General features: G+C 33.6%; 1 long non-coding RNA gene across 1 annotated transcript; it reads left to right on the forward strand.

The window, feature by feature from the left end:
- Nucleotides 1–4321: 4321 nt before the first annotated feature.
- On the forward strand, nucleotides 4322–4818 carry LOC142237198 (uncharacterized). The gene is made up of 2 exons (XR_012722388.1): nucleotides 4322–4460; nucleotides 4521–4818. It is a non-coding gene; the product is annotated as an uncharacterized LOC142237198 (long non-coding RNA).
- Nucleotides 4819–15403: the final 10585 nt, after the last annotated feature.

Here is a 15403-nt window from a genome sequence, read left to right on the forward strand (position 1 = left end):
TTCCAATTTTTGGAATACCAAAATATTGCATTTGTTTTTAAGGTAGATTCTTTAAAAGCACTTAAAATGATTTGTGGTGACCATAGATATGTTGTCAAAAATATGTTTGTGGTAACCATAGATATGTTAGTCTAAGTTTTTGTTTTGCCTACCCTTAAAGAAATAACTTTTGTAACAAAGACATCTTTGTTGGTTTACAATTTCGTTAGGGAGAAAATATTTTTTGTTTGCACATTTAATTGAAATCAAATTTCTGTCATAAGAGAATTGTTTCTAGAGAATAGACTTTTTTCTTATGCCACAAACTTGATAAATGATCTTGTAATTAGATGGTAGATCGAGGTATTAGATATTTTGAGATAATCACATGAGATAAAAATACTTCTTTCCTCCGAAATGAAAACTCTAGATAAACCGAACTTAGTTTGACGACAATTGATCCCTTTGGAAAAAACTTTATCCATAAGAGGGGATTTTTCGTTTCGGAGAAAAAAAATATTTTTTGCATAACATTTTTTAGTATACAATATTTTATTTTTATTTTTATACACAGAAAAAATATCAACGATGTATTTTAATATTTTTTTTTTTCAATTTTGATTGATTCCAAAACAAAATTCAATCACATTAATTACTTGAATTAATTAAATTTTAATAAACGAATTTTGTAATTCGTATCGTTGATTGATATTATCAATCCTGTGATTAAAGCGATTTCAAAACTAAGTCCTCGATCTCAAAAAAAAGTAATCCTCCAATTAAACCTTAGACCATAAACATGGCAAGAAAAGATTTAATTTTGATTTTACTTTAATTAAAACATTAAAATCTGTTACACTAGTCATATAACAAATCAAATTTAAATATTTTTTATAATTTATTGTAGAGAAAATATTTGCGAATAAATATACCAACAAATTGAATATATTATATGATTACTCTTAAAGTACAATAATTTGATTGAATTCCATTAAAGAAATTTTACCAACAATTCTCTTATAATATATACAGTGATCGCCATAATAAACTATCCATAACCATTTCATTTAAAAATATTTTTCCATCAGCCCTTATACATATATTGATGATTGTAAAAACAATTTCTAGTTTTTTGAAAATAGTATTATAATATCTGCTTAAATCTAAAAATCAAAAATGAAAAACTTCAAACAGCAAATCCCATTTTTAAAATATGTACCCTATACACCTTATTTTGACGCTCACTGTATATTACACTCTACTTTATTTAACAAAATGACTTTGTGTTAGTGCATTAAAATTTTGAATTTTATTTGAAAAGAGATATTTAAATATCAAATAATTAGCTCTAATACTAAATTATTTTATGTAAGTAATCATTAGTTTCACAAATAAATGTATTGTGATATTTATATTAGGTCTTATCCCCCCCCCCCCAATATTATGAATTGCATTCTAGTCACAAACACAATTGTTAAATAAAAAAAAATAAGCAAGGTTGTACAAGTCCAATGAAAAAAACTGTACCTTTTATTATATCTATATATGTATTTAAGCGAACATATATCATTGATAAATACTCACTCAGAAAATATATATTTTTATAATCATATACATAGATACTACATATACATAAGAGTCGAAATTATGGCGATGAAATCTATATTGTTATAAAAATCAGGTAATCTATATACTTACATATACTAGTCATGGTTGTTCAAAGATTTGCTTTTTATTTTTAGACACTATTTAATATTTATATTTTGTTCTTTTATTATTAAGAATAATATTGTAAAAATTTGGTAGTGATTTTGAGGAAGAAATAAAGTTAAAACTAAAACACAAAACAATTTACACCTTTGATTAATGTGCATATAAACTATAAACCACACCCTCAAAAAAAATCGCCTCTCTAACATATGTTCCAAACATATTTTGCAGGAAGCACATATATTATTGGATACTGCCGAAACATTAATATGTTTGTTTTATGTGAACATATAATATGTTTGGAAGCATTTTGAGCCCAAAAATATTATATGCTTGGAAGAATTTTCCCCAAAGAAGATTGTGCTCATTCCCTAACATAATTTTCACTTCCACGAAATTTTTTAGTTCTTGGCACCTTTTTCTGTAATACAAATAATGTTGAAGAAATTATTCAATTTTATAATTTTTTTAAATTTTACCTTTCGCCTGGACGGAGAATCGAACCGAGGACCATACAGTTTGTAAGCCAACACACTACCACTGAGCTACGTAGCTGTTATAGTCACCAGAAGACAATTATCGTTATAAGTTACATTTATATAGCATAGTTTGCAGCGCCCACGAGCCCATGCAAACATAACATTATTTAACAGAAACATACATGTGTTGGCAACGTGGAGCAGTGGTTAGCATGTCTGCCGTACATGCAAAGGGTCGTGGGTTCAATCCCTGCTCCGACCAAACACCAATTGTGTTTTTTTTAATTTACGCATTTATATTTATACTATATTAAATTTTTATAATGAAACTTCGAAATGTGGGTTATTAAAGATTTACAGTCAGAAACAGTGCTTGATATAAACGAAATGGACTGAGATTTTGGATAAAATATTATTTTTTTATTGCAAAAATAACAATTTTGTAATAAAAAACTGGTTTTGGTATAAAAGTTTGATATTTTGGAAGGAATTCAAAAACTCTAACAAAGGAAGAACGTGGGGTCGAGTATAAACATACATAAATAATTTTATAATATACACAAATTAAATAATATTTAGACTTAAATTAAATAATATTTAGACTTAAGCGTATAAAATTTTTGGCCTTATCATAAAGCAGTTTCCGAAACAACATAAAGGCGGTTTCACAGAAATTGCTCTCTTTCGATTCTCTCGCTGTGTTAATTTGATATCTTTCGTCAACCCTCCCGGTTTTTATCTCTATTTCTTTCTCTATACTCTCTCTCTCTTTCGCTCTCTGAATAAAATATCACAACATATATATGTTTAATCGAAATTTGTAAATTTATATATGTTTACATTCACACATATAATTTTTATGAAACATGCATGCCCCAAACATAATATATTCTAACATATTAACATATGTGTTCCAAACATTTAGTGTTAGTTTGAGAACATTACATGTTTGCACTTAAATATATTGTGTTTAAAAATTGTGCCCGAAACACATTTTGTTTATATCGAAACATATGAAAAACATATTTTTCTAACAGTGCACAAATAGGATTTTCATATATTTCAAGACACAATGTATGAATTCAGGGCCACAATTTTTAATACAAACTTCGAATGGAACTAATTGTTAAAATATTTATGTGTGAAAATATAGCGGGCGATTCTTTGGCTCTGCTGCCATAGATTTTTTTTATGTTTGTCTTCAATCACGATATTAATTGATCAAATTAATTTTTAATAGACCGATTTTTGGTTAGATAAAAAATTAATTGAAACAATTACATTTTTAATTGAAAATGTTTGCAAATTTAATTATTGTTATAATTATTAATTATTATTAATTATTGTTATATATGGCCGTAAGTTCGGCCAGGCCGAATCTGATGTATCCTCCACCATGGATTGCGTAGAAACTTCTAAAGATTGTGATTGTGGTAATGATGGCCAGGTATCTTAAAACTTTTTAACACCGTCTTCTAAATTGTAAATTAGTCCATACGTGGTATATATTAAGCAAAAAAGGTATATATAGGAAATTGTACGAATAATTACGAATCGATATGAACTTTTTCGCGGTAATTAGAGAGCCAGAATTGAAATATGGGAATTGCTTTATAAATTTATAAACCGATATGGACCAATTTTTGTATGTTTATCTGAGGGCTATATATAACTATAGACCGATAATGAGCAAGTTTGGCATGGTTGTTAGCGGCCACATACTAATGAGTTTATATGGGGGTTATACGTAATTATGAACCGATATGGACCAATGTTTGCATAGTTGTTAGATACCATATACTACACACAGTGAAGAGATTGTTTGGAATTCGGTTGTAGCTAAGAACATTCTATATTTAGAAATATATATAAGTTGTTCATATCAATTTTCAGTATTTACATGTATTTGTTCATACTTATAACCATTTGGTGAGATTTTCAACAGATTTTCTGTCGTGTCACAAGATAAATGGTAGTGACAACCAAATCTACCTCCTTTTAATAATTTTGATTCAAATTGGTTGATACAACCAACCGTAAAAACATTTCTTAACTATCAGTTAGTAGCCACCATTTTCATATAGTAGTTACAGCCGAATGATATTTAAAATAATTTTTAAATGTCATTTGATGATATTAAAATTAATTGAAGAAGAAAAATTTTCATATTTAATATAGAAATTTTAAATCGAGGAATGTGACAAAATTATCTTCACCATGGATGGGATCGCAAACCATAATGAATCATCTAAGAAAGGGATGTTTCCTGTGGACAAAAAATTCAAAACATTGGTTTGTATAGAAAATATTTTTTTAGATAACTCAAAATAACTCCATGTACCGAATTTCTAGCATGTATGGCAAACAAACATCGATGAGTGGTTTAACATGAATCCTGCTGGTTCCGATACTTTCCCAAAGAGAATGGTTCATATGATATGCTTCCCAAAGATAAATATAAAGTTTATACATATGGAGACTACATACGATTCTGGACTTATAATAACCATTTCTTTTTAAGTTTTAGACGAATTTTTAATTTATTTTCTAAGCATGCAAGAGTATCTGCCTATCATATGACTTCTAAATTCTATAGATCTTTACACGCATTAATCGAAAGAAATAAAGCAATGTCAAATTTGCTCATCAATTCATGGTTCTAGATTTACAATTTCAGGAAAAATAAAGTACATGTAAATGTCAAATTTTAATCAAATCGGATAAAAATGTCGGTTTTCTAGATTCAAGAATTCAAATCGGAAGATCGGCCCTTTTTGGGAGCCTATAATAACTTTAGATTTGTGAGCCTATAATAATATAGAAATTGCGATGTCTCGATGATAAAGAACGCAAAACCTGGGCCGATATAGCCCATTTTCAAACTTGACCTGTCTGCAGACAAAAGCATTTCAACACGATTACTTCATTATTGAAGGCTGTAGCGTGATTACAAAACACATTTGATCAAATACATTGTTTTTCGTTTATTACTATGCATACATATATGTTATTTAAATAAAATATAATATAATATTTAATTGAGAAGAAATTGGTTTTTAATTTGGTCATGGGCACTATTAAGGTCGGGCAGCACAACCGAATGATGAAGGTAGCAACAGCCTATGTCGTCGGCAGACCCAACCAACACCATTCGAGATATTAGTTGTGTCGACCGAATCAGTCGGGTGGCACAACTGCCAAAAGGAGGTTGGCAATAAATTCGATTGTCACAACCAATCTGTATTCTCTGTGTAGGTTAGGTTAGGTGGCAGCCCGATGTATCAGGCTCACTTAGACTATTCAGTCCATTGTGATACCACATTGGTGAACTTCTCTCTTATCATTGAGTGCTGCCCGATTCCATGTTAAGCTCAATGACAAGGGACCTCCTTTTTATAGCCGAGTCTGAACGGCGTTCCACCTTGCAGTGAAACCACTTAGAGAAGCTTTGAAACCCTTAGAAATGTCACCAGCATTACTGAGGTGGGATAATCCACCGCTGGAACACTTTTTTTGGTGTTCGGTCGAAGCAGGAATCGAACCCACGACATTGTGTATGCAAGGCGGGCATGCTAACCATTGCACCACGGTGGCTCCCATACCATATACTAACATCACATACCAAATTTCAACTGGATCGGATAAATTTTGCTCATCCAAGAGGCTCCGCAAACCAAATCAGGGGTTCGGTTTATATGAGGGCTATACGTAAAAGTGGTCCAATATGGCCCATTTGCAATACCATACCGACCTACATCAATGGCAACTACTTGTGCCAAGTTTCAAGTCGATAACTTGTTTCGTTAGGAAGTTAGTGTGATTTCAACAGACGGACGGACAAGCATGCTTAGATCGACTCAGAATTTCACCACGACCCGGAATATATATATTTTATGGGGTCTTAGAGCAATATTTCGATGTGTTACAAACGGAATGTCAAAGTTAATATACCCCTTATCCTATGGTGGAGGGTATAAAAATGTTGGTGATATTTCTTCCTAACAACAAAGTCCACTCCGCACCAAAAGTACAGTTCGCTCCGCTCCTTTTTAAATAAAACAAGTATATACGGGCGTAAGTTCGGCCAGGCCGAATCTTATGTACCCTCCACCATGGATTGTATAGAAACTTGTACAAAAGACTGTCATCCACAATCGAATTACTTGGGTTGCAGTAATACTTGCCGATAGCAAGGTATCTTAAAACTTCTTAACACCGTCTTCTCAATTTTAAGTTAGTCCATACGGGGTATATATTAAACAAAATAAGGCCGATACGTAAATAATTCAGTTTGACAAAGTTTTCTATAGAAATAAAATTTTGACAAAATTTTCTATAGCAATAAAATTTTGACAACATTTTCTATAGAAATAAAATCCAATGAAGGACTGGGGAATTCTTCCCACATAAATATGAGCTAAATTATTAGTTTTTGTACCCAAAAGAATAGCAACAACCAATTCCAATTACACCCAACAACAACAATGCAGCAATTTTAAATTAAGCCAAACGAAGTTTCAACAACTCACAAAACGGCGAAGAAAGCAACTACAGGGATTGATGGCAACAACAACAACAATGATGTGAAGTCTGAGTAAGATTTTCCACTTCCACAAAAGTTGAAGGTACCACCAGTAATCATAAGTTTTGTTGGTTAGTAAAAATATTTTGACAAAATTTTCTATAGAAATACAATTTTGTTAGATTATTTTTGGGGATCGGCTACATAACAGGTTGGCTGATAAATCCCCGGTCTAACAAATAAAAACACATTTTTTTGTCAAAATTCGTTTTTATTATTCAACATAGTTCCCTTCAAGAGCGATACAACGATTATAACGACATTCAAATATTTTGATACCATTTTGGTAGTACTTCTTCGGTTTTGCCTCAAAATAGGCCTCAGTTTCGGCGATCACCTCTTCATTCCAGCCAAATTTTTTCCCCGCGAGCATCCTTTTGAGGTCTGAGAACAAGAAAAAGTCGCTGGGGACCAGATCTGGAGAATACGGTGGGTGGGGAAGCAATTCGAAGCCCAATTCATGAATTTTTGCCATCGTTCTCAATGACATGTGGCACGGTGCGTTGTCTTGGTGGAACAACACTTTTTTCTTCTTCATATGGGGCCGTTTTGCCGCGATTTCAACCTTCAAACGCTCGAATAACGCCTTCTCAAGATAATCGATAAAAATTATTCCATGCGCATCCCAAAAAACAGAGGCCATTACTTTGCCAGCGGACTTTTGAGTCTTTCCACGCTTCGGAGACGGTTCACCGGTCGCTGTCCACTCAGCCGACTGTCGATTGGACTCAGGAGTGTAGTGATGTAGCCATGTTTCATCCATTGTCACATATCGACGGAAAAAATCGGTTGTATTACGAGTTAACAACTGCAAACACTGCTCATCAACACATTGTTGTTTTTGGTCAAATGTGAGCTCGCGCGGTACCCATTTTGCACAGAGCTTCCGCATATCCAAATATTGATGAATGATATGACCAAGACGTTCCTTTGATATCTTTAAGGCCTCTGCTATCTCGATCAACTTTATTTTACGGTCATTCAAAATCATTTTGTGGATTTTTTGATGTTTTCGTCGGTAACCATCTCTTTCGGGCGTCCACTGCGTTCACCGTCCTCCGTGCTCATTTCACCACGCTTGAATTTTGCATACCAATCAATTATTGTTGATTTCCCTGGAGCAGAGTCCGGAAACTCATTATCAAGCCAAGTTTTTGCTTCCACCGTATTTTTGTCCTTCAAAAAACAGTATTTTATCAAAACACGAAATTCCTTTTTTCCATTTTTTTCACAATAACAAAAGTTGCGTCACAAAAGACGCTCTATCTCACAAACTAATTGACTTACAGACGTCAAACTTTGACACGAATCATTTGAAGGTTGGTACTATATAAGAATAATATGCATTTAATACTAGCGACGCCATCTATGTGTAAGACCGGGGACTTATCAGCCAACCTGTTATCACTATAGACCGATATGGAACAATTTTGGCATGGTTGTTAGCGGCCATATACTAGCGCAATATACCAAATTTCACCAAGTATCAAATTTCAGCCGGATCGGATGAAATTTACTTCTCTTAGAGCAATCGCAAGCCAAATTTGGGGGTCCGTTTTTATGGGGGCTATACGTAAAAGTGGACCGAAAAAAATTGTCCCAGGAATATAAAAAGTTCGGGAATTTAGAAACTCTGCTCGGTATCCATGCCAAAATCCTTAAGGTGCCATTAAAACCTTGGTATCCAAGTAAACTGTAATTGAAGTTGTAATAAAATAGCAAATATTTTTAAAATTTTCTAAAATTTTTCATATATTTTTGGTTCGTTAACTGCAATGCTAAAGAACGTTGTGATCCCTGATTACCAGGGCCGTCGAGTCAATTTTGCTCGACTCCGGCTCCGACTCCAGCATTTCTTATTAGCCTCGACTCCGACTCCGGAGTCGACTCCGGGTGGTGTACCTAAATCTCATTGAACAGTATTCCAATTCCAATTGTAATTTTAAGGTGTAGTGTTCCAAAAATTGACCGATATAAGTATTCTATTTAGCCATATGTGTTTATATGTCCTAAAGAACCCTAATTTTAAATTTTGATACGAATCGACTACAAATCTCAGCATTTTAGGGATGAAAAGAACTCTACATTTTAATGTTAGGCCAATAAATTAAAATACGACACAAGACTCTATAGAGACCACATCAAAATATGGGTAGATAACAACAATCTCCAGAATATGTATTTATAAAAACAAAAAATAAAAAAAAAAAAAATAAATAGGCTTCCAGAAGTTTAAGAAGTAAAATCCTGGTGTTTTATAGAAAACAAGTATATACTGCCGTAAGTTCGGCAAGGCCGAATCTTATGTACCCTCCACCATGGATTGTGTAGAAACTTGTACTAAAGACGTCATGCACAATTAAATTACTTGGGTTGCGGCCGATGGCAAGGCATCTTAAAACTTCTTATCATCATCTTCTAAGTTAGTCCATGTAGTATATAGAGTAGACAAAAGAAAGGTCGATTAAATACGTATATATTCAGTTCTTGACCGGTATATATAGGGAAGAAATAATTACGAACCGATATGAACTTTTGTGCGGTAATTATAGAGCCAGAATTGCTGTATATGGGGGCTATACTATACAATTATGAACTACCAAAAATGGCAGATTTTTTACTGTTTGGTAGATTGGTAGAATTCCTGATATTTTGGAAGATTTTGCAAAATAGTCCTCTCCAATTATGAAATGCTTCATAAATTTTCTATAGAAATAACATTTTGACAAAATTTTCTACAGAAATAAAATTCTGACAAAATTTTTGTATAGAAATAAAATTTTGACAAAATTTTCTATAGAAATAAATTTTTGACAAATTTTGTATAGAAATTATATTTTGACAAAATTTCCTAAAGACATAAAATGTTGACAAAATTTTCTATACAACTAAAATTTTGACAAAATTTACTATCGAAATATAAAATTTTGACAAAACTTTCTATGGCAATAAAATTTATATAATATAGATCGATACGGACCAATTTTTGCATGCACGGATGAAAAAGACTGTTTTCCATATGTTTGGTTATAAACATTATATGTTTGGAACACAAATTTTTAAACACAATATTTTTGAGTGCAAGCATATAATGTTCATAAACTAGCATAACATGTTTGGGACATATATGTTAATATGTTAGAACATATTATGTTTGGGACATAAAATGTTTGTAAATATAATATGCTTGGATGCAAACATATATTAATTTAGAAATAGCCTATAAACATATATGTGTTTAGAAGCTTGGAGCGCTATTTAACAGGGAGCGATATTGAATTAAGTTGGTGGTTGTTGCTTGTTATTACAAAATTAACATTTTATTTTTCCTTGGGCAATTGATCAGCTACTTCTTTGATCCTTACAAACTGTGTGGTCCGCTGTTCGAATCCCCGTCCGGCAAAAGGTAAAATTAAAATAAAAAAAATCATAACAACAACAAATTTTGAGCAAAAAAAATTTTGAGCATTCAGGTGGAAAACCTATGTTGTTAGCACCTATATTACCTGTTTATTTTCATAATTCATTATGATTGTAAATATATAAATAAATAAATAAAATTTTGAGCACAATATTGTTTGGGAGAATTTTTTTGAAGCATATAATATTTTTGGGTGCAAAATGCTTCCAAACATATTATATGGTCACATAATAACATATTGTTTTTTGGAAGACAACATTATTGAATTTGGATGCAAAAATACCAAATGTTTGGAACTTAGACTACCCAAACATATATTGTTTAGACCAATATGCTTTCAAACATATTATATATTGGTAGAGATCAAACATATAAATGTTTGGGCAATACCCAAAAATGTATATGCTTGAAGCAAAATATGTTTGGGAGTATATGTTACAGAAGCGATTTTTTGTGAGGGTGTGGTTGGTATCGGCCATACATTAGCGAAATGTACCAAACTTCAACCGGATCGGATGAATTTTGCTCCTTCAGGAGGCTCCGGAGGTCAAATCTGGGGATCGGTTTATATAGGGGCTATATATAATTATGAACCGATATGGACCAATTTTTGCATGGTTGTTGGATACCATATACTAACACCACGTACTAAGTTTCAACCGGATCGGATGAAATTTGCTTCTCTTAGAAACTCCGCCAGCCAAATCTGGGGATCGGTTTATATGGGGCTATATATAATTATGAACGGATGTGGACCGATTTTTGCATGGTTGTTAGAGACTATATACTAACACCATGTAGTAAATTTCAGCCGGATCGGATGAAATTTGCTTCTCTTAGAGGGTCTGCAAGCCAAATTTGGGGGTCCGTTTATATGGGGGCTATACGTAAAAGTGGACCGATATGGCCCATTTGCAATACCATCCGACCTACATCAATAACAACTACTTGTGCCAAGTTTCAAGTCGATAGCTTGTTTCGTTCGAAAGTTAGCGTGATTTCAACAGACGGACGGACGGACATACTCAGATCGACTCAGAATTTCACCACGACCCAGAATATATATACTTTATGGGGTCTTAGAGCAATATTTCTATGTGTTACAAACGGAATGACAAACGTGAAATTTCGCCCATATAAATACACCAGCAGTTCGTTTTTCGTTGTTCGATTAAAAACCTTAATGGGATCTAATTTGTTGAAATATTTCTTTAGTTACAAATATAGTGTTTTTCAAATTTTGTTTCGCCGGAGTCGGAGTCGAGCAAAATTTTAACGACTCCGACTCCAGCAAAAACTTCAGACTCCGACTTCAAGACTCCGACTCCACAGCCCTGCTGATTGCATTCAAATTGTGTTTGTCAAATTCGATTTGCAAGATTGGTAGCGGTTTGTATCATTTCGCATGTTAAGGTTTATTCCGAGTAAAATATGATTCTAATTCCATACAATCTACATCCATGACAATGCCACAAATAATCTTCCATTAGATATTTATCAGTTGTATAATCTACAGGATTCCAACAAATTCAAATTACACAATTCATCCACAGCGAAACATGATTACCCGTTTTGTATATGCCTACTTAGGCAACATTATTCTGACGATTCAAATCAATATCCTTTTGATAATCTGTGAAATTCAACAAAAAAGCAATACCCAAAATAACAAACATGCCTCAACGTAAATGTAGCTTCTGAATAGCCAACAAGTTACCAGAAAATAGATTAGGAAACAGGGAATAATGAAATCTTCGTAATTCCCCAGATGATTTTACACAATCATGTCCTATAAGTGCAAGGATAATCATTTTACCATTTCGTACTTGTGCTACATTTACACAGTTATTGTTATTGTTGTTTTTGCTTTGTTGTTTTTCTTATCAAATCTTACAAATCGAAAAATTGTTTTTATTGTGGCCTTTTCTATCCGTCCTTTGGTTCAGCTAGCTAACCTCTCATCCCTTTATGGAAGTGCATTAGCCTTTGTTCGATGGCACTGAAATAGAAAATTCATACCGACGAAGTTGTTTGCGAACCACCAAACATAGTTGAGATGAGACCAGAGAGAATCGAAACGAAAAGCTGGAAACAAATACTTTTATCAGAGGCATTAAGTACATTGATAAAAATCTACCCCACTATTTTCATAATTACAACGAAGGTTGCTATTTATATTTTGGGTGTTGCGAAAAGTGTCTAGAATTTCAATTGCATCCACCTGACCCGTATGGGAGGAATTGAGCAGTGATGGCCGATATTGTGGAGGCTGAACCCCTCGAGAAAATGTTTAATCATAGCCGATACAATATTTTTCAGTCGTCAAATTTATAACTAAATTAACAAGTTCATATATCCAGATTTCGGAAGCCGAAATTACGGAATCTCTTTTTTTCAACGATTCCATTTTAAGCTCAATGATAAGTGTCCTCCTTTTTATAGTCGGGTCCAAACGGCGCACAGTGGTTCCAAATCGGTTTTTTATACCCTCCACCATAGGATGGAGGTATATTAACTTTGTCATTCCGTTTGTAATATTGCTCTAAGACCCCACAAAGTATATATTCTGGGTCGTGGTGAAATTCTGAGTCGATCTGAGCATGTCCGTCCGTCCGTCTGCTGAAATCACGCTAACTTCCGAACGAAACCAGCTATCGACTTGAAACTTGGCACAAGTAGTTGTTATTAATGTAGGTCCGATGGTATTACAAATGGGCCATATCGGTCCACTTTTACGTATAGCCCCCATATAAACGGACCCCCAAATTTGGCTTGGGGATCCTCTAAGAGAAGCAAATTTCATCCGATCCGGCTGAAATTTGGCACATGATGTTAGTATATGGTCTCAAACAACCATGCAAAAATTGGTCCACATCGGTCCATAATTATATATAGCCCCCATATAAACCGATCCCCAGATTTTGCTTGCGGAGCTTCTAAGAGAAGCAAATTTCATCCGATCCGGCTGAAATTTGGTACATGATGTCAGCATATGATCTCTAACAACCATGCAAAAATTGGTTCACATCGGTCTATAATTATATAGCCCTCATATAAACCGATCCCCCGATTTGACTTGCGGAGCCTCTAAGAGAAGCAAATTTTATACGATCGGGCTGAAATGTGGTACATGGTCTTAGTAAGTATATGGTATCTAACAACCATGCAAAAATTGGTCTACATCGGTCAATAATTATATATAGCCCCCATATAAACGGATCCCCCGATTTGGCTTGCGGAACCTCTAGGAGAAGCAAATTTCATTCGATCCGGCTGAAATGTGGTACATGGTCTTAGTATATGATCTCTAATGACCATGCAAAAGTTGGTGCACATCGGTCCATAATTATATATAGCCCCCATATAAACCGATCCCTAGATTTGACCTCGGGTGCCTTTTGGAGAAGCAAAATTCATCCGATCTGGTTGAAATTTGGTACGTGATGTTAGTATATGGTGGCCAACAACCATGCAGGAATTAGCTCATATCAGTCCATAATTATATATAGCCTCCATATAAACCGATCCCTAGATTTGACCTCGGGTGCCTTTTGGAGAAGCAAAATTCATCCGATCTGGTTGAAATTTGGTACGTGGTGGTAGTATATAATATTTAACAACCATGCCAAAAGTGGTCCATACCAGTCCATAATCATATATAGCCCCCATATAAACCGATCCCGAGATTTGGTTTTGGAGCCACTTGGAGGAGCAAATTTCATCCGAGTTAGTTGAAATTTGGTACATTGTGCTAGTATATGGCCTTTAACAACCATGCCTAACTAGGTCCATATCGGTCTATAGCCCCCAGATAAATCGATCCCCAATCACACAAAAATTGGTCCATATCAAGTTCATTATAGTATATAGCCCCCATACAAGCGACACCAATATTTCAATGCTGGCTCTCTAGGTGTCGTGCAAAAGTCCATATCGATTCGTAATTATCTGTAGACTTACCTATACATACCTTTTATATACCACGTGTGGACTAACTGACAAATTAGAAAACGATGTTAAGAAGTTTTAAGATAACACAACCCAAGTAATTCGATTGTGGATGACAGTCTTTCGTAGAAGTTTCTACGCAATCCATGATGGAGGGTACATAAGATTCGGCCTGGCCGAACTTAAGGCCGTATATACTTGTTTTTAATAATTCTGCAATTTTTGAACGGATAAAGATATCAACATAAATTTTTCTTTGTGTGAAAGCTGAGGTGTTTTCCTCTATGTTTGTAAGCTTGTGGGTCCCTAGTTGGTCCACGGGCTGACCTGTAGGCGTGGAAATTTGGTCACCTCGGGGGTATGAAATTTGATTTTAGCTGTGAAATCCGTAATTTGGAACCGATTTAGAGGATTTTTTTCTTTGCTGGATAGAACATGTAAACTCCTTCAAATTGGTTTTGCAAAATTTTAACAAAGTGGGCCAGTATTTTGAACCTATAATGTCCATCTGTTGGCGGGTCCTTAATATTTTTTCTTAACTGCATTTCCAACAAAATTTTACATTACGAATTTTAGAAGAAAAACTTGTGCACCTATGGGCTTTAGATTAAAAGTTATTGACCTTACCAATTGTTGACCAATTTGAAATTAAAAAAAAAAAAAACAATTTTGACCAATTTTTTGGAAAAGGCTCGCACATTCTTTCTGTCTTAACATTTTTGTTCTAGACTTCTTCTGATTTTGTTGGCTTGTTTCTGATAGAACACCAAATAAGGGTACGTTTTAAGCTTTTATAATCCATTTTGGTTAAATGGAATATGAGTTATTTTCGTCCCAATATCGGCATTTTTTAAAAAAGAAAAAATATTTTTTAAAAACTCATTTGGTAAAGCACCGATTGCTAAGCCAATCTCTTTTCCAAAAAGCCTCATGTGTCCTATTTGTAAACATCAGAGAAATATGCAAATTACAAAAAAATAAGTTTTTTTTTTTAACATATGTCCCCACTTTGGGGATTTTTGATACGGATTGTGGGAATTGTGTATTTAACAATATTTCTTAAAACAAATTTCCCTGCAAAACTTAATAAAAATCATAATGATATCATAATTTCAATTTCAAAAGTTATAAATGTTTCAATTCATATTTTTAATTTCCCAAAAATTTGGAATTAAAAAAAAATTTCCTTGTCCCAAAAGCTTTGAATTTTCGTAATTTTTGTTATTCTCGACTACATAAGAAAAATTAGTGTCAAATATCTTTCCAATGACATTTTAGTAAAAT

This window comes from Haematobia irritans, chromosome 4 (assembly GCF_050003625.1).
Source record: "Haematobia irritans isolate KBUSLIRL chromosome 4, ASM5000362v1, whole genome shotgun sequence".
NCBI lineage: Eukaryota > Metazoa > Arthropoda > Insecta > Diptera > Muscidae > Haematobia > Haematobia irritans.